General features: G+C 53.6%; 1 protein-coding gene across 2 annotated transcripts in view; it reads left to right on the top strand.

Moving 5' to 3' along the window:
* Unc5b (unc-5 netrin receptor B) overlaps positions 1-27104 on the top strand; it is a 68351-nt gene that overhangs the window by 21121 nt on the left and 20126 nt on the right. The gene's annotated exons all lie outside the window — the stretch shown is intronic.

The raw sequence follows: 27104 nt of genomic DNA, 5'->3' as shown, positions 1-27104 counted from the left end.
AGGGGGCATGAGGCAAGTGAGAGCAGGGGGTGGTAGGCTCTGCCCTTCCTTACCCTACCCTGTACCTCTGGGTTTTCCTCAGAAGCTATGCTTACAGTGGTAGCCCTAGAGATAGATCACAAGCCGTGCTCCTCATGGGCAGCCGGGTGTGGCCTGCCCTCACACCCACTACACAATTGTGCTAAAATTGCTACCTTCTCACTCCTAACCCTCCTCAGCGCCAGGCCAGCTGCTTGCTACCAAGGACATGTGGATGCTTCACCAATGCCGTCTCTCCTTTCTCTAGTAAAGGATCCTTAAGATTCCAGGAAGAAAGACAGGTTTCAGAGGGAGGGGCAGCCAGTAGCCTGACCATGGAGGTTGGTACCATGGCCTGCCTGCGGTAGGCCCAAGCTGTGGTGTGGGAGTCAATGGGTCAGGAAGGTGTGAGCGGTGAGGCCTGGTAGATCTAGTCTGTCATCCTTTCTGTACCCCTTAGACTGTGGCCTCCACATGCCTGTGGGGTGACTTTTTTTTTTTTTTTTGGATACATGGTTTCTCTGTTTAGCCAAGGGTGGTCTTGAACTCACAGAGATCCGCTTGCCTTTGACTCCCGAGGACTGGAATTAAAGGCATGTGGCACCATGCAGTAACCTGAATGGTTAACATCTGAGCAGAGGCCAGAGTATGACAGCATCGTGCCCTCCCGTCCCCACCAGGGCCTCACTACTTCTCAGCCTGGTGTCTTAGAGCCTGGGGGAGGAGGGAGAGCAGAGATGTGTGTTCTTGCTATTCCCAGGCCTCTGCCTGTGGTGTAGACAGATTCTCCCTTACATAGGCCCAAGGACTAAGAAGGTGGCTTTTACGAGGATTCCAGCCTAGAGGGCAGGTCTGGTCGACCCTCTCCGAAGGCAGCCACCTAAAGCTGTAAGTTTTGTGGGATTGTTTAATTTTAGACTCAGTGTGTCTCTGAGCCCAATCAAAAGGCTTCCTGTGTGCCAGGGCCTGCTCTAAGCACTCGATCTGTATGGAAGCAGAAACTAGCTACAGTAGAGGAAAGAGGGGAGTTAGGCCACCAGCTAGGGCCTTGCATATTTCTCCATACCCTTGAAGGTCTTGTGTGTAGCTGGGATGCTCTTCCATTGGAGGACAGGCGGTCCAAGCAGGTCCAAGAAGCCCAGTGGGTCACCTAAGCCAAGGCAGTCTCTAGAGAGACTATGACCTCCCCCTCACCCCCCGAAGCTATTCTACACAAGCCTCACCTGTCGCAGAGGCTTTGGAGGCCTTAGAAATGGGGTGTGTTCTCAGGTGCAGCTCGGCCCTGTGGGTCTGAGAGACACCAGCGTTTGCGTCATGGAACCTGGTATCCTGTCAGGGCACAGAGGCAGAAGTGTACCTGCCAGTCAAGCTTCTCTCCCTTTGTTCTTGTGCAAGGATGGTCTGGACTTGAACTCGCAGTGATCCCTGGCCAGGAAGACAGCAGGTCTTCTGAGCCTGACCCATCCCTAGGAGATCTCTAAATCACGGACTGATGGAGCTGTTGGGGAACTTCCTGTTAGCAGTCCCGGGGGAGTCCTGTGTGTTCAGAGCCACCCAAGAACACAGGATCATATGGTGCCTCCAGGCCACTAGGTAGGGTGAGGCCAGGTTTGGAGTGATTTCAGACTCCTGAGTTAGGCCACTATGCCCTTTACCCACAGCAGGTGTGACCACGTTTAAAGAGATGAACAGTCACCCAGTGGTGGTGATGGACCTGCACGCTGCCTGGCGCTCAGAGGCTTCAGTGGCTCCTCCTGTCAGTCTGCTTGGCTGAGGCGCAAGGCCCTTTTTAACTAGCTAGTGTAGTGACCCCAGTAGAGTACTGAGGGGCTTTGCCTTCTAGAAGAGGTAGTAGGCTTAAGCTTGACCTTGTGTCACCAGAGTGTGACAGTCTCATTTGCGCAGATGAGGAAGTTGAGGCACTTCAGAGTCCTACAGGCTGGTTCTACCCAGAGGGAAGCCCACACAGAGAGAATAGGGGTTGAGCTGTAGGTAGGCAGCACCTGATGGGGACCACAACCACACAGCAGGACTTTCTTCTCTGAGAGGGCAGAGAACCATCCAGACACTGCCATTTGCTCTCTGAGACAGGGCAGTGTGTGGGTGGACTCAACCCACAGCAGTTCTTTGCAGCTGGAAGATGGTGGCGCTGGGGTTCAGGCTCTTGTACGGGGTGGGGGGGGTGTTCCCTGCTAGACCGTCATGCTCCCTCAGAGGGTTGGGGCTGTGTCCCAGCAGACCAGAAACATCTGCCTTGCGTGCTACACCTCTTCTCTGGACCCCTGGGTCTCGTTGTGGGGTTAGTGGCATTCAGAGTCTCTCAGGTACAGGAAGTATCTCACTACATGGCTATGCAGATACTTCACCACACAGGAATGGTGCAGGATGCCCAGGATTGGGAGGCTGCCACTACTCTCCATAGACCAGTGTAATGTTCCTGTCTGCAGCCTAAACCTGTGATTGGTGCAACAGGGTGGCTTCCCACTCTGGGACATCTCAAGTATATGACAACATCCTGTTCCTGGAGGCTGGGATCTGGACCTAACCTCCTCAGCATGTTCTCATGTGTCAGCTGGTATGACCGAAGGAGGCAACAGATCCAGGGGAGCCTGAAGAACTGTCCTAGGTCTTCCCCTGCTTAGAACAAAACAGGATACTCAGCTCTCCTCAGACTCTGTACTTTCCTCTTCTGCTTCCCTAGATTAACAGAGGGGATCAGGTAAACACTCATGTCATAACCGCAGCCTTCCAGAGAACAGGGAGGAGGGAAGGATGCTGAACACAGGTACCTGCTTCTGAATGCACCTCCTCCAGCGTGCCATGAGCCAGAACTGTCCCCATGTGCTTGTGTTTATGCTTCTGTGCATGTGATTTGTGTTCCAAGCTGGGGCCACAGACTTGGCGTGCTGGCGTGGCAGCGCGTAACTCTGGGTGACCACTGCACGCAGACGTCCGGCTCCTGCCAGCCCCTCCCCAACCAGCTTCCCACCACTTCCTTCTTCTCCAGCAGCCAGATGTCTCCCAGATGTTCCTCGCTTCCTGCTTGGCTCCGTGCGATGGATGTGCATGTTTATTTTGGGTAGCCCACTAAATAATAACCATTTTAAGAAAAGCTTTTCATAACCTCGTTCCCACGAGGAGTCAGAGTTCAGGAAATAATCCTAACTCTATTCACTATTGTCCTCCGGCTCCTTTCTCATCCACCTCCCCCCCCCCCCCACCCTTGGGGACTGCTTTTGAAAAGAGTTCTTTTTATACCACATGGTGTATGTGCCGTCCGGGACTCTAGCTCTCTGGGAAGCGGGTGCTTGGGAAAGTGGATGGAAGCTGGGGTTGAGCTGGGACCTCCTGAGAGCATCTCCGTGGTTGTCACCTAGAAGCTTGTTCACAAGTGGGACAGTGTGGAGTTCCAGTGCTACCCAGACTCAAGCCAGAAGCTCCCAGACATTCCTACCAAGCTCAGCTCTGCCTTGTGGATGGAACCTGCAGTCCAGTGGGACAGAGCCCCACACCATCAGCCTGGGTGTAGGCAGGTCCTGATGACACAGAAGCTTGGGTTTGTGTTGTCCTTCTGGGTGGTCTAGAGCAGAGGCAGCTTAGCTCTCTCTGATGGTGAGAGAAAAGATGGGTATATTGGGTATATGTATCCAAATGCCTTCCTAGCCTTGCTCGAGACAGCAGGCTGGGTACCATACCAGTTTGGCCACAAGTAAAGAAGACCTGGGCTCTTCTAGTCATCTGCCATCCCCAGCTGTACTCTGAGAAAGGTCACACACACACACACACACACACTCACTCAGTTGAGAGGACCTTGGCTCTACAGGGATGCCATGGAGTTGTCTTCTGTCCCTGTGTGGCCTGGGTGGTGGCCTTGTCTCCTATTAACAGAGCAAATAATATAGCCTCTAGGGTTGTTCTGTAAATGATCTGATGCCCTGTGCATGCCTGGGGCTCATCCCCTGGTTCTCGTTGAATCGTACAACTAGCTTGGGTGGAGACAGCAAGAGTCTCAAGGATGGACCCAAGTTTGACATCACCCTCCAATAGCTGATAGCTTAACTTGGGGAACCGGGCTCTTACCTGTTAAAAGTTAGGCAAAAACTGGAGTCTGAGCTGTCATGGTGATGTGTACCTATAATCCTAGCAGTTGGAAGACTGATGCAGGAGCATCGGGAGTTGCAAACAACACTGGGCTACAAAAACAAAGCAAGCAAGAAACAGAGAGCAGGGTATTCTCACTTGGGGGCTTGGAAATAGAAGTGTACGCTATACCTCGAACGGGGAGTTAAGAGCATGGAGAGGTCCCAGCAAGCCGGAAGGCCCCAGGGAAGCATATCAGTGAGGCTTTCCCAAGGAGCAGGGTGACTTGGTGGCCATCTAACCCAGGGGTAGGTGGGTTCAGAGGAGGATGGGGGTCTGTGCTGGAATCTCCCCTGCTGGGTTGTCAAGAGAACCTTCCTAAGAGAGGCCGAATGTGCTGTAGGAGCCTGGCACCCCTTCGGCACTAAGGAGCAGCCAGCTGACATACACACTGCCGATCAGAAACCACTCACTGCGTGGATGACTAATCAGCTGAGGAGGGAGGCTCTGTGGATACACAAGTGAGTGCCGGTCATCCTGTCAGAACAAGCACCGTTTTGACCCCACCCTCTCCCTCTTGAGCCATAGCAGGTTCCAAGGTGGCATGAGACTTGAGTTAGGCCCACAGGGGAGCAGTGAGCACTCAGCAGCTTGCCTCTGGCCTAAGGCATCGCCATCCCCTTGCCCATCCCCCATCTGTCCAGGGACCTGCCTGGTCCTGCCTCTGCTGCTCCAAGAGCACCCGGCCCCAGCAATGTCTGGGCTGAGCATTTGGCTTAAATTCCAGCATAAACCCAGTGTGAGCGTCATTGGCCTTGACCATCTACCAGTGGTATGTTCAGGCCCAGCAGGTTGTCCAGAAAGCCGGTCGTTGGACAGTAATTGAGCCCCAGCCATTTGGCAGAAGTACCAGGAGACAATCAGGACAGCTAAGGGACGTCCCTGTCCCAAGGCTGGAAAGCCACAGAGATGACAGGAGTGCCAGAGAGGAAACACCCCAGACATTGGGGACAATATGGAGTGGCATGGCACCACAGAAGCTGAGTGAATAAGAGGATACTCTCGGAGAAGAGTTCTCAGCCAGTGCATGAGCTGGAGAGGTAAGGTGTCAACAGTCCTGGCTCTTGTCCTTCTCACTGAGGGCTCCACGGTGGGACCACTGTCCGGTGGCCTCGCCCTGTGCTGTCCCAGGGACCCTCTGTACTCTACTTGGCATTTACTCCAGCCACACCCACGCTGACTCAGGAACCTGAGCGTAGGCTTTTCCCATCTTTGTGCCCTTGAGTCCTGGTCAGGGCATGAACAGTGAATGGCTTTATCCCCAAACTGGAAGCTTCCATACTTCATACACAGCAGGTTCAGGGAAAATCACCCCTCCTACCTAGGTGTGCCGGGGACGCAGGGCTCTGGTGAAGGATGGCCCCCCAGTGACTTGGAGGTCTTATTGTGTCCTGCTGACCCATCTCCAGCTTTCAAGGAGAGGATGGAGAACTTTAGTGTATGGCCAGCCACCCCAGTTGTCTTCTCTCCCCGGGAGTAATCCAGGCCCGAGCCCCCCTGGCTCTAGTTCTCAGCTCCTGGTGTGGGGTCACCCTGAGGCCTCCCCAGATCCTGCCTCCAAGTAGCTGAAGAAGTATGCACGCCCCTGCCCACCGCATCCCTAGGGGAGACAGCCTTGCCTCTGGCCCAGCGGTGCTTACCCAAGCAGGAATGTTCTCCTGGGAGGCTACATGGCCAGGAGGAAGGCTTTGTAGACAGAGCCGGGAGGAGTCCCAGAGCAGACAGCTGGAAGCTAGTGAGAGGAACGGAGGAGGGGCGCCTTGCCTGTTCCCCCTGAGCTGGCACTTTTTTTTTCTGGGTGTTAAACTCAGCTCTTCCTCCCTTTTCTCCTATTCCTGACTACCTGCTAAATAATTTAAATTTGGCGGCCTAAAGGGCTTCAATTAGCCTTTAATTTACATTAGTAATGTATGCATTAGGCAGAATGGACACGCGATTCATGTAACAGCCCCCAGTAGACCCACGGAGATCCGCTGAGCTCCATGGTCCCACAGATCTCAGCATTTTTCTCTGCAGCCCAAGGTCTTTGTTTTAAAAGTGGCTCCCTTGCATGCATATTAACAGGAGCTGGAACCAGAGCCAGAGCCGGTGGTTCTTTCCTCACCAGTACAGAGGGAGGCTGTCTGGAATCACGGTGAAGCTGGCTCACACACATTGCAGGCAGACATACAGAGACAAGGGTTTCAGGGTCCTCTCTGGCATATGTATACCTCCATAGAAAGATGTAAACACTTACCCCATCAGATATACCACCTACACACATGCACCTGCGTGCCACTCCTCAATGTCCCTGCAGGTGATGAGCACACACATTTGTCCTCCGCACCTGTTATCCCAATCTTATCACTTCTGATGGGGCCACTGGGCCTCCGGGAGGTATTCATTCACTCACATGAGCTATTCTATGGCCAGGCATTTTGTCCCTCCTATACCTCTGCATGGGTATCTGACCCTAAGACCACGAATATAAGCAGGTGGCCACATGTCTAGTTTGCTTGTTTGGCATGGGCTGTCACCACATGTGAACTCCACCTAGGTTTCTCGGGCCTGCTGCCAGCTTGGGCCTTGGCACAGCCGAAGCGCTTGCTCTGACATAGCAGTGCTGTCAAGGGGACCACATTTGGGATTGTTGGTTCTTGGCTTCCTCTAGAATCCTGGCCCAGCTTCCCCTGCAGCAGCTTGGGCCCTTGACTTTTTCCAGGCTTGAGGACAATAGTGACAAGAGCGATGACCTCCCACGAGCTTGTTTGGCTGAGATGTTTCCCTGGCCTTGTGGGCAGGCACCCTGGTTCCATACTCTCTGGGCAAGGCCCTTGGATCTGGAACTGTCGCCCTGAATTTGCTTCCCAGCTGTTATCCTGTCCTCAGCAGAACCTCTGGCAGGATCTGTGGCTCCTTCTGCCTCCCTTACAGCTGACAAGGTGGATGAAGGCCCCATAGTGAGTGGGCAGAGCAGTCATCTGTGGAGTGGGTAGTCCATATTACAGATAGAGGACTTGGGGTGAATCTGGCCATGGATCCCAGCGCACACAGAGCTTGGTCCTGCTGCCTACAGGTGCCCGTTTCCCTATCCCCTGGGGTGTCTGTGGTGGTGCCAGACAGCCCCCAACTCTAGGTGTGGAAGCCCAGATTGACTCTGCTGAGTTCGAGTCAGCAGCTTGCTAAAGGCCTCTTACCATACCGGAGCCTCAGCCCTTGTTCTTCAGGATGCCCTTAGTAGGGCAGTACCAGCAAGGCAGACATCAGAAAGTACCAGCAAGGCAGGACCCTACCCTTCCCCACCAACCTTCAGGAACAACCCTGAGCTTCCAGCTATTCAGCTGGACCCAAACAGTATCTCCTTCCTTGACTGTATGTTCTAGCTCTCCTGGGAGGTCTCAACCATTGCCCCCCACCCCTAAAACCTCCATGCCTTCTCTCCCTTTCCTGAGTGGAGCATCTGAGTGGTTCCTGGAGTCCCAGCCTAGCTCCTGTCCCTGACCCCAGCCTCCCTGGATTCAAGCAGCCCATGCCTTCAGCCCAAGGATATAGGTGACCTAAAAGGCTCATGCCAGGAAGCCTGCGGCTGGCCCGTTGCCCGTTGCCTGGTGTGTTGAACTGAGAGTTCTAGAGCCACGTGCGAAACGGTTTGCAAAGGTCAGCATTGCTTAGTGATGTCTGCTTTGGGGTGGGGGACACAGTAATACCCACACTGTCATAGAGCCAGGATCAAATTACGATGTCTTGTTACCTCTCCATAGTGGTTCCTATGGGGTTATCCCCAGGCTGCTTGTAAAGTAGAGGACGTCCACCTTTTCATCTTAAAACCCTTACACATGTCTCCTCACGCATTGCATCGAACCTAGGTGACACTACTTACGATAGGTAACAGTGACTGCCAGTGCCACACCAGGAGGCAGGTCTCCAGGCACACCTGTTAGAGTAAGGTTAGCCTCTGAGAGTGAGGGACTGTCTAGACCACATGGATTGAGAGAGGAAGACCCATCTTCCTTGTGGGTGGGACCATTCCCTGGCCAAGGAGACCCGTGGGTGGTGTAAAATCCAGAGGGTGAGCTAAGCACTAGCCTCTCATTCATTGCCTGCTTCTGGTTGTGGGAGTGGCATGATGGAGTTTGGGGGTGGGTTGGAAAGGGGACAAAGGTTACAAGAGCAGGAGCCCTCAGAGGGCTTCTGTAAAGCTACCTCCCCCACCCTCCTGCTCAGCTCTTTGATTTTATTTCTGAGACAGGGTCCTACACATCCCAAGCTGATCTCGAACCTTTCAGTCTTCCTGCCTCTATCCCCTCTAGTGCTGGCTGGGATGACGGGTCTATACCACCACCCCACCCCTAGGTTATTGGATGCTGGGGATCGAATCCAGGACTTAAAGTATGCAGGGCAAGCAGTCAGCTAGCTACAGCCCTGTGATCCTTTGCCATTCAGCCTGGCTCACCCTGGCTGGAGTCTGGGAAGCAGCACGCTGCTGCTGCCAAAGCTCTCCTGCCCCTATCACCAAAACTTGGTCACAGCTGCCCCATGCTGGTGACCCCACAGTGGACTGGGTACCGGCGTCCATCTTCTCCAGGTCTGATGCCCTGCCCTTCCTCCGGCACCATGCCCTAGAGATCCTGACGCAAGGCACCGCAAGAGCAGCTCCCCAGGAATGAAACTTTCTTTCTGCCTCCTCCCCTTCCATTGCCCGGGAAGTCCTTGCAACAGGCCCCAGGACTCTGCCGGTATAGACTGGTGTCCTGGTTCTCCATCTTTGTCTTGGTCTAAGCTAAGGTGGCCGTGGGTGTGTTTGCATGCGTGCGTGCGTGTGTGTACATATGTGCACGTGCTATGTCCAACCAGTTCCAGGACAACCCAGGGCCTCTGCCTCCTACTCCCAGGGGCCCCACCAAGATCCCTTGGCACCTGGCTGAAAGCATTTCCAGGGTGCCAGAGTTACTGTTTCCCCAGAGGCTGCCTAGGGGCTGAGTGCTGGAACATCTGGGTAGATCGTGAGTGTGGGTGCTTCCCTGGGTGTCCCTACGGCCTGGGTGGGGATACGGTGACAGAAGCCAGGAAGTTATGCTGTCTCATCGGTGTCTCCTAGGAAGTTTTCAGGAAGCACCTGCCCAAAGTAGGGATTACAGTAGGGACCCACTCGCAGCTGTCTGTCTGTCTGTTTGCCCTCCTGCTGGCAGTGCAGTCCCCTAGTTGAGTTGATAGGTAGACTGATGCTGGGAGAGAGGACAGTGATTTGCTCAAGGTCATACAGTCAGTTAATCATATCTCTGGGACTGGGCTCCAAAGTGTGAGTCTTGGTTCAATGCTCTCTCCACTGTAGCAGGTGGCTATGCAAATGGATGTAAATTTTATGCAAATTTGAACAGCTTCTTGCTAACCAGCACCTGGGGAGTAGGGTGTCCGAGTGGAGCTGATGGGGAAGGGGGTTGGGGGGATTTCCTCTTTCACAGATTATCAGACCTCACGAGGTCTGGGAAGAGCTGGGTCCCAACAGTCTGCTGGTCAGGGAGGACGGCTAGGTAGCATGTCCTGCTGCTGCTGGGATTATGGGGTCAACAATGCCAGGAAACAGCCAAAGGAAGCCTCTGGGATGGGCCCCTGGAGTCTACTCAATGGCGTGGGCCCAGCCTGGGGAGATTTTTCTCACGAGTCCTCAGACCCCCGGGTCCCCATCAAATGAGCTGACCTGAGTGAAGGGGAGATTTATTTCCTGGCTTTGGAGTGAGCTCTGTTCCTCGCCCCTCACTTTCCTCCTAGCCAGAGAACAATGAGGCTCCCCCAGAGGTACTCTTCCTGTGGGAACAGGTGCAGCCCCTGAGCCCTCCCTCCAGGCCGCCCAGAGGACCACTCACTGGGGAAGCTCGTTTCCCAGCATTCCTGGGTCCTATGAAACAACTCCAGGCTCTGCTGCCCTTACAAGTATCTGGGAGTCCAGGAAGAGGTTTATTTGCTTGTTTGTTTACATTGTCCAGATAAGTGCAGCCCCATCCCCCAACCCCCCAAAAAAGTTCTGAGAAACACTCGTAATCCCCCCCCACACACACCTGACTCCTCCTTGCCTTCTGATACATTTCCTCTCGGGCACATGCCCGGGTTTGTTTTATGGTTTAATCATGTACTTAGTATCTCTCTGATCTCCTCCTGTAACATCCCCTGGGGACTGTCCTTGAAGAATTGCTCAGACTTCTTAGCTCATACTGTCTGTCATACCTGAGCGCATGCAGTTCGCATCACAGGCCTTTCTTACTCTGCCAGAGGGGCGTTTCACTCTGGTAAGTCCACGCTGTGGCGAACGTCTCTGTGATCACAGCTAGTAGAGTCCCTCGTGAGAGTTTCCCGGAGGTGGAAAGCCGTGCCCTGTTTTGTACGCCCTGTCAGGTTGCTTTGTGGATTTGGGGTAAGAGTCACCTCCCAACTTCATTCTCTGTAGTCCCAGGGGATGGGTACAGAAGTGGCAGAATCTTCCGTCCACCACCTACTGGGGGAGGAGGGTGAAGGAGGCACTTGGGGGGCTCTCACTTCCAGAACCCCTAAAAGCACCAGCCTCACTTGGGCAGGCCACTCCTCACTGCTAATTAGCGCCATCCATCTTCAGTCAGATCTGGACCAAGCGGAAGCCCTTTAAAGTAATTTGCTCTTTTAATATCACCCCTGTGATCTCCTTTAATTTCCTCAACCAAACTTTGTTCACGGAGGAAGCCAGGGGCTCTCTCCTTGTCCGCGCCCAGCTAAGCTAGCAGGCTGATTCTCACCCTTCCCGACGCGGGCTCGACTTCCAGAAGATCTGCTGAGCTTTCAGTCACTCCTGGCACCCTGTACCCCAAAACAAAGGCGCTATCATTCAGTGCTGCAGAGGGGTGGGGGGTGTGGTGTGGAAGCTGTAAATAGGACCGAGGCCGCTCTCTTTGATGTGAACACCCACATTTCCTGGGTCGCACTGCACTCTTTCCGAGCGAGCGCGCCTGTGAGGCGCGGTTAGATGTTTGTTCTGTAAGCTTGCTGTAAAATCATCTTCACGTCTCAGTGACTTGATCTCTTCCCAACCTTGGCCCTTCCCTCTGGATAGCCAGGTGTCACCGTGAAGAAAGTTGAACTGTTACGCTCATAAAAACTTACTCAGAAGTGACTAGGTGAGTCCCATATACACCTCCCGCACCCAAACAGCTGGTCCCTCACTGAGCCGCATGCAACCCAGCCATGGCTCCTCCTGGAAGGGGGGAGGCGCTGCCGAGCCAGCAGCCTTGGCGGTGGTGAGGGGAGAGTCTGGTGATTTATGGCCACCTTATCCTCCTGTGCCCCGCCTGTAACTGTTGTATTTCCTGCCTAATGGAAGCTCACACAGAGGGAATAACTCTACCAGGAATGGATCTAGTGACAGGGGCAGCCACCACAGGTGAAGAGCGGGGTGGGTGCGTAGGGGATGCAGACAGAGGCCTGAGCCCAGTCCAGAAAGCTCAGAGAGAGCAGATGGAAACCGGGGGTGCCTGTGTGGAGGTTAGCCTCGCCTGGCGTTCCTCAGACCAACTTGCTCAGGCCCCTAGTGGGGATTCAAGAGGAGTACTCAGATGAAGTCCTAGATGCTTAGCAGATCCCAGCCTCTGTGTCTAAGTGTGTCTAAGTGTGGTGATCATAGACTGACTGACTAAGCGTCTCATCTGACCATTCACTGACGGAAAAGCAAGGCTGGAAGAGGGTCAGGACTTCTCCAAAGTGACCCACTCCTGAGCTGAGTCCAGAGCCCAGGCCCCCCGCCGCTCTCGGCTGAGTTGCAGGAGCAACCTAGCCAGCATGGCGAGAGGAAGCAGAGATGATAAACTTGAAGAAACCAAGAGAGCATTGGACGGTCGTGCAGGGAGTGCCAGGGAGGGTCAAGGGTGACAAGGACTGAGGGGGTTTAGGAAGGGCCAGTACCCGGGAGAGTTGAGGAGGACACTGGACCCATAACCAAATGAGTCTCTCATTAGCTGGAGCAGCCTGTGGTTTCTCTGTCGGACTGAGGAGCAAGCAGGAAGGAACTGTACCCCAGATGTCACCGTGTGCCTTCTGTCTGAGATGGGAAATTGAAGCCTGATTCCCACCCAGGTATCCCATAGCTCAGGGTGTTCTGCCGCTCACTTCTGCCCACCCCACCCCCACTCGCTAAATGGAACAATTCTATTACCTCATGGGAAAGGTAGGAGGCCGGGGTTGAGCTTTCTATGCCTACGGGAATGAATGCTGACCGTGGTTCAGATTCTAAGGTCCAGCTATATTCTCAGCCTCCTCCCCTGAAGGCCTCAGAAGCAGTCACCTAGGTGGCCAGCACGCACACGCTGGACCCCACTGAGAAGTGGGTGGCACCCAGGACCACCTGCCTACGCTCTGGTGCCCCTTCTCCTTGGCATCCCACTGCTGGGCGCCGAGCTCCCTCCTCATGCCAGGTGCTCCTCGGAGGTGTGTGTGGGCTGGGAAGGTGTTGCTTCTGGCCAGGAGCCCAACAGCTACCTGGGACCTGACAACAACGTGTGCCTGTTGCAAGGCTGAGAGGTGACTGTGGCCAGGTGTGCAGAGAACTCTGCCAAGTCACCTGGTCTCCCACAAACACTGAGTCCCTGCTCTGCACATGTGCCTTGCTGATGGTCCCATGGAGATGTGCCCACTCCGCAGCCAGGAAAATAAAGGCCAGAGACCTAGACAGAGTATACGTCTAGCTAGTAATACTGTGGATGTGTAGATTTATTCTTCTCTCTCTATCTGGGGACTTACAGGGAAGGAGTAAGGCTCAGAGAGGCAAAGTCACTCACATAAAATCCCACAGCTATTGAAGCCGAGATCCTGTCCTGTGGGTTGCTTCCTTTTTACTAAGGGTAAGGCCCCCTCAGTGTCTGGGTGAAATAAGTGTCTCTAGCTCTGGGTAGAGCAGAGCTGGACCCCCACCTCTTGGGGAGGCCGGAAGCATCCACACTAAATGCTCCGTGCTTGTCTGTGCCCACCTGCTGCCACGCTGAGATGAGGAAGGCTTGCAGATCAGGTCAAAGCCTGGGAGTCTCCCTCAGCCTTGTTCTTAAGGGTCAAGGCTACGGCTGCCTTGTCACCCCCCACTCCCCCCCCACACACACACACCTAGGCAGCGTGGCATTTTCTCCAGCAGCTGAAACACTTTTCCTAGTACCTCCACTCCTGACACCCAGTCTCAGGACGAGCCGTTGAACTTAGAAGCATTGTCTGTCTTGAGGAGGGAGGTCTGGAGTAGGGAAGGCTTTGCCAGAAGTCAGACAGCATGGGGGTCTCCCAGGTAATCTCCCCAGATTCCTATCAGGAAAAGGCAGAAGGAGCCAAGGATGGATTTGTGCACCGAGCTCTTACTGTGTTCCCACCCCCCAGGCACCAAGGTCTTCACACATACATGGCTGTTTCTCTTAGATTTGGTTCCCAGTCCTGCAGAGCGTCCGTGTGATGGGTAAAAGTCTTCCTGCCAGAAAACCAAGCATTCAGGCCCCCTCTTCCTTCGCTCTGCCCAAGGATGACTGACCCTGCCCTATCTAAGGCCTGTGGGGGTTCCTGCAAACCAGACATCACCAGAGTTCCACAAGCTAAGCCGGGATGGAGGTGGCTGTCGTGGGCAGGGCGGAGGTGAGTCAGTGAAGTAAAGTAGATAATTAGAAAAATGACAGTGACTAACCGTAGGCTTGGATGGCCCTGGACAGTTTATAGAGTACTTTTGCGTTTATAAGACTGTAGTGTTTACCTATCCAAGTCCGTGGATGAGACCGAAGAGATTGAAAGGCTCGGCCCCATAGCCAGATAGTTAAGAGTCCGTGGGGCAGACTTGAGCTCCAGTGCCCTGGCCTGCCCTGCCCTGGTTACTGTCATACCGTGACTCTGTTTGCCTTAGCAGTGGCCTGGGAGTCTCAATGTGACTCCCATTTTATAGAGGCCTGAGACTGATGACCCAGTTGGCTAGGGCAAGGTGGAGGGTGGAGCGTGGGTCCCAGCCACTCATTTGGGATGGACAGCAGGGCTGGCAGTTCTTGAAAGCCATTGTCTGTTGGGGACAACACCTGGGACTTTACAGCTAAGGGTTTGAGCTGAAACCTCTGAGAAACAAGGCAGTGGGCAAAAGGGTCTTTTGTCCTTGTCTCTGCTGGTGGGGAAATGCAGGGGCAGGGCTCTGTGGCCCAGCACAGGGATTTTGAAGCCCTTACCTCTGTCATGAGGGGTTGCCTCTCTCATGAGGGGCATCCTCCATGAGCCTCGTTGATACCGTTCCCACCTCCAAGAGCCAAAGCTCTGCATGGGAAACACTTCTTAGAATCCAGTGCTCTGTGCCAGAGGCCACAGTCTGAGGAGGCATGGGGGTGCCATGGCCCCTGCCCAAGCCACACAGAGGAGGTGGAAACTGCCTGAGGTCAGAGAGCAGGCGGGGCCTAGACTATATAGGTCTCTGATTGCACAGGGTGTGGCCCATAGTCCTGGTGGCTAGCTGCCCTGTTCCCTAATTCAAGTGTCCTTCTGAAAAATGCCCTCCGGTCCTGGCTCAGCAAAGCAGACGAGGCAGTTACGTCCCCTAGTCTCAGGGGCTTCTTGTCTTCCATGCAGTGGCCGGAGGTCCAGGACCTAAGAGCAGACTGGATCTGGCAGAGCTGCGTCCACCCTCTCCAATCCCACCCCACACTAACCTAGGGCAACTCTTCCATACCCTTGTAGCTGGCAACAGCCAGGAGGATTAGAGGCACTATTGAGAGGCTTTGAGGGAGGGTTCCGGGCAGAGTGGGCGAGAGGAAGCATCTTAGAGGCTCCGTCATTGTGGGTTACCTGTGGAGAGTGGACAGTGGTTGTTGGATCCTGGTGCTGGGCTAGGGGAGAAGTCTGGGAAGAGACTGTGGAAGAGGTGGGGGGACATGGGGGCTGAGTGCAGAGATGCCCGCTGCTGTGTTGGATGGCTCTCCAGGAAACATACTGCTTCCTTGCAAAAGCTACCTTTGGGTCCATGCGTCAGAGTGGCCCCTGGTCTGCACTAGGGTTTAACAGGAACCTACCCAGAAACCTCATGTCCACAAGGTTGGGGTGGCAGGCTGACCAAACAAGGACACTGGTCACTAAGGAAGTCAAGTCACCCAATTCCAGGTGGTGTTCCCTGGGTCAACGGAGGGTGGGTGGGGACCAGTTAAATCAGGAATTGTGGAATCTCTTCTTCATTGTACTCTGTGCCAAGAAGGGCTCGGATGCACTGTCCAGATGTGCCGCTATTGATTAGTGATGTCTGTCATGTCCAGGGGTGTGCCAGACAACCTCAAACTTATGCCCTGGAATAACTTTTTCCCATTCATACTCACCTCCTGAGGTCAACAAGGCTCAGGCTGGTGTAGACCAGGCCCTTGCCATGCTGGCTCTATATCCTTGGATCCTGCATGCCTGCCAAACATGAGTCTGAGAGTCTAATCTCTCGACCCCGTCCTGGTGATCAAACCCAGTGTCTGGTCTTGGACATGCTAAACAAGGCACCCTGCCACCTAGCAACATCCTAGCCCAGGTTTTTCATCTCTTAAAGAAAGAGGGAGAGTCCAGTGGGCTTCCCAAATACTGGCTTGCAAACTCTCCAGCTCTCGGGCTTGCCTGCACTTTGCCCTGTACCACTGTCATCAGCGACTCAGGCTAGGTCGGAGTTCAGGATCTGCTGTGTGATTGGGACCAAGTTGTTGTCTAAGGCCTATGACTCTGGGCCTAACTGAGAGCCACATGGATGCCTCCGTCGGTGTCATTGCATGTCTGACCTCTACCTTGGATGGGAATGTTGGTGTGGGTGAGGTAGGGGTGAGGCAAGAGCATAATTTCAAAGCAGTACAGGCCCAGACTCTCAGCCCTCAACTCTCCCCAAGACCGCAGCCCCCAGCCTGAGCTGGCTTCTCTGACCCTCCCTTTAACCAGCCCCATAAAAAGGGAGCAGGCGGGCGAGAGTCCCGCTGCAGACTTTGTAATGTGGCTCAGAGGCGGGCCCTGCGCCTTCCAACCAGGCTGTAATTACGGCTGGCACCAGACACCCCCTCATTACCAGGGCCTGCAAGGAGCACTCTAATTACAGCATGCTGGCCGGCTGGAGTGGCTGCAGGGGCAGGCCTCAGAGGTGGCCTGCCTCTACAGGGAGGCTGGCTGGGGTGTGGGGGGCTATCCTTGGCCTCCAGCACGCTCCCCAAGGCTCCCTCTTCCCCTTGTCTGTGTGAGAAGGTGAGGCCTCCAGAGGAGAGTCCAGGGACTTCAGTACTTTATGCAAGAAGCACTTCTTAAGCATCTACAGTACGCAAAAACATCTGGAGACACGGCTCAGTTGATAGAGTGCTTGCCCGGCATGCATGAAGACCTGGGTTCAATCCCTAGCACCACATAAAGAGATGTGGAGATGTTGGTTGATAATCCTAGCACTCAAGAGGAAGAGGCAGACTGTTTTAGAAACTCTAGGTCATCCTTGGCTATATAGTGAATTCAAGGTTAGCCTGGACTCCTTGAGACCTTGCTTAAAAAAAAAAAGATGTCGGGGGCTGGAGAGATGGCTCAGTGGTTAAGAGCACTGACTGCTCTTCCAGAGGTCCTGAGTTCAATTCCCAGCAACCATATGGTGGCTCGCAACCATCTGTAATGGGATCTGATGCCCTTTTCTGATGTGTCTGAAGAAAGCAATGGTGCACTCATATACATAAATAAATAAATCTTTAAAAAAAAAAAAGATGTCTACCATATTCCAGCCTAACCCAGAGACACAGCAATAGACAGAGTACAGCCTTCATGCTATAGGACTCAAAAATGAAAGCATGGTGAGGCCATGCTGCTTGTAATGGATGTGAAGATGTCCCTGTCCCAGGCCTCAAGAGCTTCAGTCAGTCTCCCAGGACCCTCTGGCTTTAGTTGGCACAGCAGGGTCTCCAGGCCTCCGTCCCAGGGTCTTTAGATTGCTTGGCACCCACACACATGGTTAACAGCAGTGTCGAATGCACCGTTACAGAGCGTCTGTCCCCTGGGACCCTGGGGTCTGGAGGGGCCTGGATATTAACAAAGACGCATACCAGAGCACCTGAACGTCAGGAAGCGTGGGTGGTAAAGAAAGACATGCCAGAGGAAGAACAGGACCCTGATGGTGGTAGTACAGGGGTTGTAGGCAGAGCAGGGCTCCTAAGGAGGTGACACTATTAGGTAAGGCCTGAGGAAGAACCAAGAGTTACCAGATAAAGGGCAGGGAAGTGGGAAGGCAGCCTCTTCCCCCCCAAGATGGTGTCAAGGTGACGCTCAGGCACCCCGGTGGAAGTGGTAGAATTTCTGTACATCGTTCATTCATACAGCATCGGCCTAGGTGTGCACAGATAGATTCCCAGTCCAGGCTTAGCTCTGCCACAGTGCTCTGTGACCTCAGGCCACTCACAGCCTCCCTGAACTGGAGCTAGCACATCAGTCCCTCACTCTGCCCTGACCCTGAAGACTGGAAAGAATTTGCTGGTCTTTTCCCACCAATACCAGCTCTCGGGAATAATAACAAGGGGACCTTGAAGCAGTAGAGACCGAGAGGGACCAGAGAGCTGTTGCTGAGAGCTCAAGGCTGACCGGTTCTCTGAGTTCTAAGAGCCACCCGGAAGCAGGCACAAAAGGAATTGTCCTGAGCTCCAGGCAGTCCTCTGCTCCCAGCTGGGGAGGAAAAGCAAGACCTTTTTGTCCGGGCCCAGGGCCGAGACAGTGGGCCAGTGATGTGGCTGGGAAAAGGCTGTAGTCCTCGGCTAAAATTAGCCACCCACAAAACCTCTACATCAAGGGCAACCCGACGACACTTCTATTGTTTTGAACTTTGGATCCCAGGGGACTTGGGGAAGTTGGTGGCTGTCTCTCTCCCAGATGATATGAGCCACTCTTGAGCCTCACAAATGTCCAGTAAAGGGACCAGAGGATGGACAGTGTGAGAAGGAATGTGCTGGGCTACCCAAGACCACAGCCTCCAGTCCCCGTATTGGAGACATTCTCCCTTCCCCAGTGCCACTGACTGTGCCCTGGGCTTAATGAGGGCCAGGTGTTGAACTGGGAAGAAGTTAAGGACATTTTGAAATACATGCAGAGAAACAGCCTAAGGGACATGCTTGCTCTTTGCTGGTGGCACATGCACTTCCCCCAGGGTTGGACACCTGGCTTTGGCTCTACCATCAAGTAACCGTGTGACTTTCGGCGACTTTAGGTAAACAGCGGTGACTGAGATCCTGTATGTGACTTTGACACTATTGAAGCCGGTAGTAGAGCTACAGAGCTTCTAGACTGGGACCTCCTGGTGTTGCCCGGTTCTGCTCTCAGTGCTGCCTCCTGTGTCCTTACTGGACATTCCACAGTATGACATCTGTCTAACAAGAAGAGGAGGTGTTTTCCTAAGGAGGACAGGGAGCAGGGCTGGCACCGTGTAGCTGTGTCTTTCCTTTGGTTCCTTGTGGGACGTCTCCTGCCAACTGTCACGGGAGCGGACCATAATTGATCTGAGTCAGTCCGACACAATACCAAAGAGCTCGAAAGGCCTGCGGAGGAGGGACTTGGGTCTGGGTGCTGACGCTCCTCTATGGACTGAGGTAAGTCACCGAACCTCCCGGTGTTCATTTCCCACCTGTGAGGACTGTTGACCAGGGAATGTGGGTGCGGAGCCTGGAAACAGCTCCGCTTCCCTAACTCTGTGGCCTGGGAAGCCATGAACCCCAGCAACAGTGGGGGTTCCTTCTACCACCCCCAGCTAAGAGGGCTGGGAACACAGGGGTGGCCTCCGCACTCCCAGTACCAACTTTGCTGGTAGTGTCCAGTGACTTTCTGTCCCCCTTGGGGGCTTATAGGGCCAAGCAGGGAGTCGTGACCTCAGGCCTCTGTTACCCTTTTGCAGGGAAGGGTCAGAGGAAGCTCTCGAGAAGACTGGTATCCACAGCTAACCGGAGGCATCGCCTCCCCCAGGGTCCATTTCTCACCAACAGCCTACGTTCCCAGTGCCTCTGGGGGTCCCAGCAGCTCTCTACCCCAGCATGTTTCTGGTGGCACATCCAAGACCCTGGGGAGCTGGCTGTCCTCTTCCATGCTTCCTCCCCATGGGGAGACTCCTGAGGCTCCATCTCTGCCCGGCCTGTGGCTCTAGCTCCCTGGGAACCCAGTGCTCACTCGTCCACCCAGCACCGCTGTCCGCAAGTACCCTAGTGTCCTCTCTTGCTTCCACTCTCTGGCCCCCAACTGCCTCAGAGGTGGGTACAGTGCCACCACGCCCACTCTACAGATAAACAAACTGAGGTCTCGGGAGGTGAGGCAGCTGGCTGGCCCAGAGTCATCCAGTGGGCTAGTAGCCATGGGCAGGGACCGTTCAAGTGTCTTCCTTCCCTAGATCCAGGTTTTCTTCCTTATTCCACCCAAGAACTCCATGGCTAGGAACTAACCAAGAGCTGGTTATGTCTCCAGTTTATGCCACAGGGGCATCAGAGAGGGGGCCAGCTCCCCTGAAGTGACAGTGGGCCCTGTGACCTGGAGTGCATCTCCTCGGACACTTGTGTCATCCTCCTGCCCTCCTGCCCTCTCACCTGTCATCTGTAGCTCACTTGGAAAACCAGGTGAGCAGGCCCAGCCCTGAGCCAAGGAGGCCGGGTGATTACATCAGCAGGTGCAAACAGGCAGGCGGAACAGGGACCTGTGTCCCATGAGGGCTGGCAACAGCTCCATCTGCCCCACGGAGTCTGTTTCATTCCCTTCTTCCAGCTTGCATCAGCCTTTTACAGCTTGGTGTCATCACAGAGCAGGCCAAGTAGAGGCTGGAAGTCTGCCCTGGGACCCTGGAAACCCGAGGCTGTCAATCAAGTCCAAGCGGGGCGTGATTGTATGCCTGAGAACCCAGGGCTCAGGAGGCAGGAGGATTGCTGCCAGTTCAAAGCCAGCATAGGCTATGTAACAATACCCCTGTCTCAAAAAAGCAAATGCTAGTAGCCCACACCCGGGCACCCCTTTGAGGCCCGTCTCTTCTTCTAAAAGGAACGAGAGAAATCAGCAGCTGACAGGGCAGCCCAGCTGAGAAAAGGGTTTTAGACTTCTGAGTTTAAGAAGCCCATCGTCTTGAAATTGGCAGAGCAAATTAAAATGATCCCATGTCCCAGATGGGAAAATCAAGGCCCTGTGAGAAGTGGATTCTCTGAGGACAGCCCACTGGGGTGTCAGTCAGCACCGATGGCGTCCAGACCAAGAAGCCTGGACATGGGATGGTGGAAGCCTGGAGATGAGAAATTCCTTCGCTTGTGGGGTATCAGTAGTTGATGCCTGCTGCAGGGAAGACGAAAGAAGAGGAAGAGGAAGAGGAGGAGGGAGAAGAGGAAGAGGAGGCGTCTATGCCCATGTATGCATTCAGTTCTCAAATAATAAAGTATTTAAGCTAGGTGTGGCAGTGTACACCTTTAATCCCAGCACTGTGGAGGTAGAGGCAGGCAGATAGATCTCAGTGAGTTCAAAGCCAGCCTCTTATACAGAGAAGTCCTGTCTTGAAAAACAAAAAATTTAAAAACACCAAAAAAACCCAAACAAACAAACAAACAAACAACAACAACAAAACTTAAGCCATCAAGGGTCATGGTGGAACGGGTTGGTTTTTATTTTTATATTTATTTTTCCCAAACCATTCTTAATGTCATCTTAATGTCAAGGGTATGATTATCTTTATAATCTGAACAGACCAAAAAAAATTTTTTATTAGAAGCAAATGTAAGGTTTTAATTTACTTACTTATATGTTGTCAGAAATTGAACCCAGGGCCCATGAATGCTAGTTAAGCGCTGAACTTTGCCCCCAGCCCAAAGGAAAGAGTTGCAAAATCAAGTCCCTGCTGTGCCTCTGGGGGGTCGAGTACCCAGTGGTTCTACTGATCTTGTACAGTGTGATCTAAGGCCAAAACATACCCTCTCTGGTTTCAGTTTCAGAGGACAGTTTTTCAGATGAGCTCTGAGGATCTAGGTTTCCAGTGGGTTCTTGTGGTCCAGGCTCTCTCCTGTACCCCAACTGCTACCCTGATTCCAAGGAAGCTGGCCAGGACAGCCAGAGAAAGCCTACCTCCCCAGTGGGCCCAGCTCCACAGACAGGGAACCTGGGGAAAGGCTGCATTCTAAAGAGAGAGGTCAGGGAGGGGGTGTCAGGGGCTGGAGATGGTCTGGAGGGCTCTAGAGTAGATGCTGTGATTATCTAGAGTTGGGTTGGGGGAAGCTGTTGGAGGGACAGCGGAGGACTCTGAAGACCGGCCCAGGTTGGGAGCAGGGTGGGTCCCGGGGTCAAAGACAAAGTCTCAAATCCAATGGAGAAGGGTCTGCAGGCTGGGAGGCTACAGGAAGGAGCAGGGTTGCCATGGGTAGCATCTGGGGTTATCCGTGCAGCGTCAGGGTTAGGAGAACACGTTTCACCCTGTCCACAGTACCAGGGACACACTTCCCACCCTGTCCATGGGAGCAGCTGAGTGTTTGGTAGAGTCTGAAATTGCAAGTCACCAAATTAAAAAAAAAAAAGGAGGGGGGGATAGGGAGGCTGGCATCTCCTGCAGAGGGATGGTGAGGCATGGTGGCATTAGCTTAGGGGCCCCCATCAAGGATGGAGCCTCTGTCCCAGCCAGGATATGTGTCTAGGGAGATGGTAATGGGTGTGTGTGATCCTGAGGGTATAAGCTTAGCTTATTGTTTTTTGAAGTGCCCACAAACATGTCTGGAGCGGGGCAGGGTGGGAAGGGGCCTGAATGCTGGGCTTGAAGCCAAGGCCTGATTCTCACCTAGGTGACAGACACGGCTATCCTCAAAGGTCCACAGGATCATCAGTGTAGATGGGTGGTCTTGAGTGTATCCTTTGACTTTTGAGCCTCAGTTTCTAGCCCTGTAAAATGGAACAGCAACTCAAGCTTGTTGCTTGGCTGGTGTGTGTGGTACCGTAAAGGCTTTTAAATGCTGTGAGTGAGGTCGAAGGTCATTTTCTGAAAGAGGGGATGAGAAGCCTTGGTCCCCTTACCCAGGAGAGGAGGAAGCAGAAGACTGTTCCTCAGGGCTCTGACCCCACCAAGCCTGGCACTGAAGTTAACTCTAGAGGTGTCCATGCCAGGGAGCCCAGGGTTCAGGGGAAAGATCCAGAGGGAGGGCAGGCAGCATAGCTTCCCCCAGGGCCTCTGTGAATCGGGTAGCCCAGTGACCCAAGGACTGTGTCCATCCCCACTCTTGAAAGTAACCTGATGTCTGGGCCTTGGAGGGAGCCCTCACAGGAGCACCTGGACCTGGTTACAAGTTTTGGCCCTCTTGGCAAGGTTACTTCCTGTGACCATCACAGGAAATGACATCATGGGCACAAATGGGTCTGTGGAGGGTGTGGGAACAGGGCTGGGTGAGAGGCCTTCTTTGTTAGGAGCAACTTGGTGTCCTCCAAGCTGGCCAGCCCCCATTTGTCATCAGTAACAGGCATTGTAACAGCCTCTGAGGGGGACTGCAGCCTGAACCCTACAGGAGCCAGGGCCAGATGGAGGCAGTGTTTTGTGTCCAAGGAGGGGCCTAGCCTGTGGGGTTTGTGTTTTTAAAACATAATAAGTTGGCTCGTCTCCCCCAGCTCTGCCCGCTCCCCACCGAGCGCAGTGAGCACAGTGAATGGGAGAGATTTTCCATGCGGTAGGAGTCGGGGCTGGGAGAATGAGCTGGTGTCCAGAGGCTGAGGAACCACCATGATTACCGATGATGACTGTGCCCAGCGTGGGACAGCTCTGTGCACACTTCCCTTACCCCCTCCTCGCCTCCCTGTCCTGTGCCAGCCAGCCCTGGACACATGGTCTTGCTCTGCTGGAGATAGATTCCTAGAACCATGCCAAGGTCCCTCAGCTCCAGGGACAAAGGCAGGTGACGGAGGTGCCAAGCCCCTCTCCACCAAGCTACAGCTTTGTATTGGGACCTCTACCCAGAGCAAAGTCTGGCCTCGGAGAGGAATGGTGGGTGTTTATATTCTAATGTGGGACACCGGGCATGTATCTGCCATAGCTGGCTCTTTCTGAACCATCGGGACCCTGATCCAGAAACAGAACTCTGATCCAGCTGGGTTAGTTTGTTGTGTGATGTTGTTAGTTGCTCCCCATTTCTGAGCTGGTGACATGACAGGACTCCAGATCAACTTTCTTGAAGGAGTTCAGGTGACAATGGTCAAGTACAGGTCTCCAGCTCCTCCCACAGACGTAGCTGGAGAACGTTCCCCAACCTGCTACACAGACTGCAGGACCACCGCTCTCAGAGCGTGCTTTCATCTGGCTCCTTGGGTGACAACCCTCACGGCAGCACCCCCAAGTTAGCAGGCAAGAGGCAAACCACCTTCTCAGACAGCCTAATTCGGACTGGGGATTTGAAAGGGGCCAGAGGGCTCTGGATAATTTGCCTGCTCCTGCCCAGCCTGAGCCTGGGGTCAAAGGTCATCTCAGGGAAAGCCAAGCTACCTTCTCTTCATAAAATGACAAGAGTAGGGTTGGTGACATGTGCCTGTGATTCAAGCAGTCAGGAGGCTGGGGCAGGAGGATCAGATCTGAGGGCGGACTGAGGACTGAGGGCACCTGGTCTACAGAGTGAGACCCTTTTAAAGGAAGGAAAAGAGAATAGTGTGCTTGGGGTGGGACCTCTGGGAAGCCGGTCCCTTTTTGGTCCTCTGCCTCCTGCCTACTCTAGTGCCTCAGGTCCTGGCACCTTTGGAGTCAGCATTTTCACTGTTGGTCCAGCCCAGGCCCCGGAGAAAAGCCTGTGTACTGAACAATGTTGCCTTTCCCACTGCCCGTCTCCATCACGTCTCCAGACATGAACACTGAGGTCCATTGGAAGGGTGTGGTACACCCCCTGCCCTCCAGAACAGTCACTGAGACTGCTAAGGAGCCTCGGAGCTCCCACGTACAGTGCCTGCTCAGCCCACTTACCCCCACACCTGCCTGTGTCCCTGGCTCAAAGAACAGGGAAGTTGTCACTAGGAGGGCAGCAGGGTGGTGGGTGGACTCAAACCTGGCCTCAGAGACAGGAGACTAAAGAGCTGAGAATCTGGGGGCAGAGACCTCCAGAGGTGAGGTGGCTGTGCGACCTCCAAGATCAGTGTCATGGCTGGGACCCCTAGAGACTAGGAAACTTTGTGACCTCCGAGGTCAGTCAGTGTCCTGACTGGAAGGCCAGCCAGTGGCATCTGTGAGTCGTTGTTGGTCTGTCAAAGCAGCCAAGGCAAGCCTGGTCCTCCCAGGGTCCTTGGAAGTGTGTGTGAGTGAGCTAAAGTCGGATGAAGAGTTGTGGGGGGGCATTTAAATGACACCCACAGACCTCTCTCATTCCATAGGGTCAGGAAGCTAGGAGTAAGGCTTAGACAGTACACACGTGTGACACCTGCATCTGGGAGGTGGATCTCAGGAGGGCCGAGGGTTCAAGGTCATTATCACCTACCTAGAGTGTACCAAGCTTGATGCCAGGTCAGTCACAGCCCTGGGCAGAGAGGCTCCTGTAAGATAGACTAGGAACCCCTGACTCAGGGATGTGATTCCCAGACTGTGCTGTGCCACCTCAGGGTGCTATGGAATAGCTGTTTTAGTCCCAGGGAAACTGTGAGGGAGCTCACTGTGTTCACACCAACATTATCTGGCTCTCTCTCAGCTGGCCAGGTCACTGCAAAACCAAGTGTCGGATACCAGGAACTAAGGACTCTGTGACAAATGGAGGACGGGGGTGGGGGCAGCGTCCACTCTGCTCTGAGAACTTGTGCTGTGACCAACAGGTACACACACAGTATCCTAGTTAGTAAGTTGTAGAAGTGGGATAGAGAGTGTGCAAGCGCACATGTAAGCATGCATGTGCGTGTCTGTGTGTGTGCACGCCTGTGCATGTATACATGCATGCCTCTGTGTGTGTCTGTGCGCATGTGCACATGTTAGAAGAACTTAATGACCCATAGATCCAGCTATGAGAAATAATATGAAATACCAGTTTCTCTGAGCCTCGGTTCCCACACTTAAGATGATAATTTCCAGATCCACCCCTTTCTCTGCAAAAACTTTCTATTTTTGTGGATGAGTAAAATTCCACATTTTCATTACCCATCCGCTGACAGGCATTTCTGCTGATTCCGTTTCCTTGCTCTTGTGAGGAGAGTAGTGGTACACGTGGCCGTGTGATTATACCAGGTAGTTTTCAACTCAAAAAAAGTTGATGACTCAACTTTTAGGAATACATTCATATTGAGTTCCTTGACTGAATAATAATAATAGTGATAATAATAACAGTAATAATAATAATAAATTCTTTGTGGATGGTGGTCATGAGATGTATCTAGGGGCTATGAAGTCTCCTCTAAGCAGGGCAGAGTAGCCCCCAGGAACCCAAGTACTTCATCCTTGGCTGGTGCCAGAGGACCTGGTAGAGGCTGCACACCTGCTGCACCATGTTGGCGGTGGGCACGGCCTGAATGTTCTGTTTCTTGGGTTCAAACTTTAGCTCTGCTCTGTGGTCCTGAGCAACTTGAGCAACCTCGCTGAGCCTCAGTTTCTCCTCTATAAAATGAGGACAACAGGCCGGGCAGTGGTGGCGCACCCCTTTAATCCCAGCACTCAGGAGGCAGAGGCAAGTGGATCTCTGTGAGTTCGAGGCCAGCCTGGTCTACAGAGTGAGTCAAGGACAACCAGGGCTACACAGAGAAACCTTGTATTGAAAAACAAACAAGCAAGCAAATGAATGAATGAATGAATGAATGAATGAGGACAACAGAACCCACCCAGAGGGTTGTTGAAAGAATTTGATAATTCAAGTGTTCCCAAATACTCAATCGCTCGCTGCTTGGGTAGGCATTCGGTAAGACTTCAGTGGGGCAATCAATGTGTACTTACCCAGTGGCAGGCCTGCTCCAAACCACCATGCAATCTTCAGAGCAGCCTAACAGGAGGCTGGTGCTTCCCTCCAGTCCTTCCTCAGCAACAAAAGAGCAGCACACCCATTAGACACTCTCTAGTTCCCATAGAAGGTGCTGGAAGAAATGGGTTTGCATCCCATTGGATGGCTTCTCCTTAACCACTAGGTTGGAGGTAGGTGTGTGTGTGTGTGTGTGTGTGTGTGTGTGTGCACTCTTTCCCCCTGCCCCACCCCTCTAAAGCCAGTATCTTTTGCCCTAGTCTTAGGAGAGTCTCCTGGTACACAGAGAGAAAAGACAGACACATTTTTGTCTATTCTGGTCTTGGCGAACTGTGTGTCCCCTGCCCCTCTGCCTACAGGGGGTTTCCTTTGACCTGAAGGACAAGTGCATGATCCCTATTTAGGCCTCCAGGGAGGGGCCATGGACGTGTGTATGCTCGACCACAAGTGCGCGCGCACACACACACACACACCACCCCGCATTTGATTCCATTTTCCCAGTAGTGAACATGAAGCACAAGCCCCCCACTGCTTGTCCCAAGCTGACGCCTGATTGTTCTGCATTTGTGATGCAAAGCCAATTTTCCTAAATGAATTGTGACCAATCACAGGCCTGGCCTGCTTTCCTCCCTTCCTGTTTGTCTCACCTCCCAAGGTGCTGTTCTTTCCAGCGACACAGGCTTTTCTTTCCACCATGCCATGTGGGGGAGGAGGTGGCCACCAGCTTAGCCTAGCTGTATGCTCTAAAGAGTCTGCTCTGTTCTGCTAAGGGTGTGAGCCTGCGAAGAGCCTACAGGATGCTTAGAGCCCTGGGCTTGGCATTACCACCCCTCCCCCCACCACACACCCCCAAAGGCCCAAACGTCCTGGATGCCTCTGTGTCTCCAGTGGGGCTCCTGGGGCAGTGGTGGCTTTGAGGCAGAGCTGGCCTGGTTTGTGCTTTCGCCTCAGCCTGTATGTAGTGCATTGAAGCTTCGTCATGGGAGAGGACTGAAGCCAATCTGAGCCAGAGTGGGAGACATGGGCAGATCTAGTGGGGGGTGTCCTTGCCTCTGGACCACTGGCCAGATGGGAAAA

This window comes from Grammomys surdaster, unplaced genomic scaffold, assembly GCF_004785775.1.
Source record: "Grammomys surdaster isolate TR1022 unplaced genomic scaffold, NIH_TR_1.0 273, whole genome shotgun sequence".
NCBI classification, from domain to species: Eukaryota; Metazoa; Chordata; class Mammalia; order Rodentia; family Muridae; genus Grammomys; species Grammomys surdaster.
The sequence above is the reverse complement of the archived record's forward strand: the minus strand, read 5'-3'. Positions and strand labels throughout refer to the sequence as shown.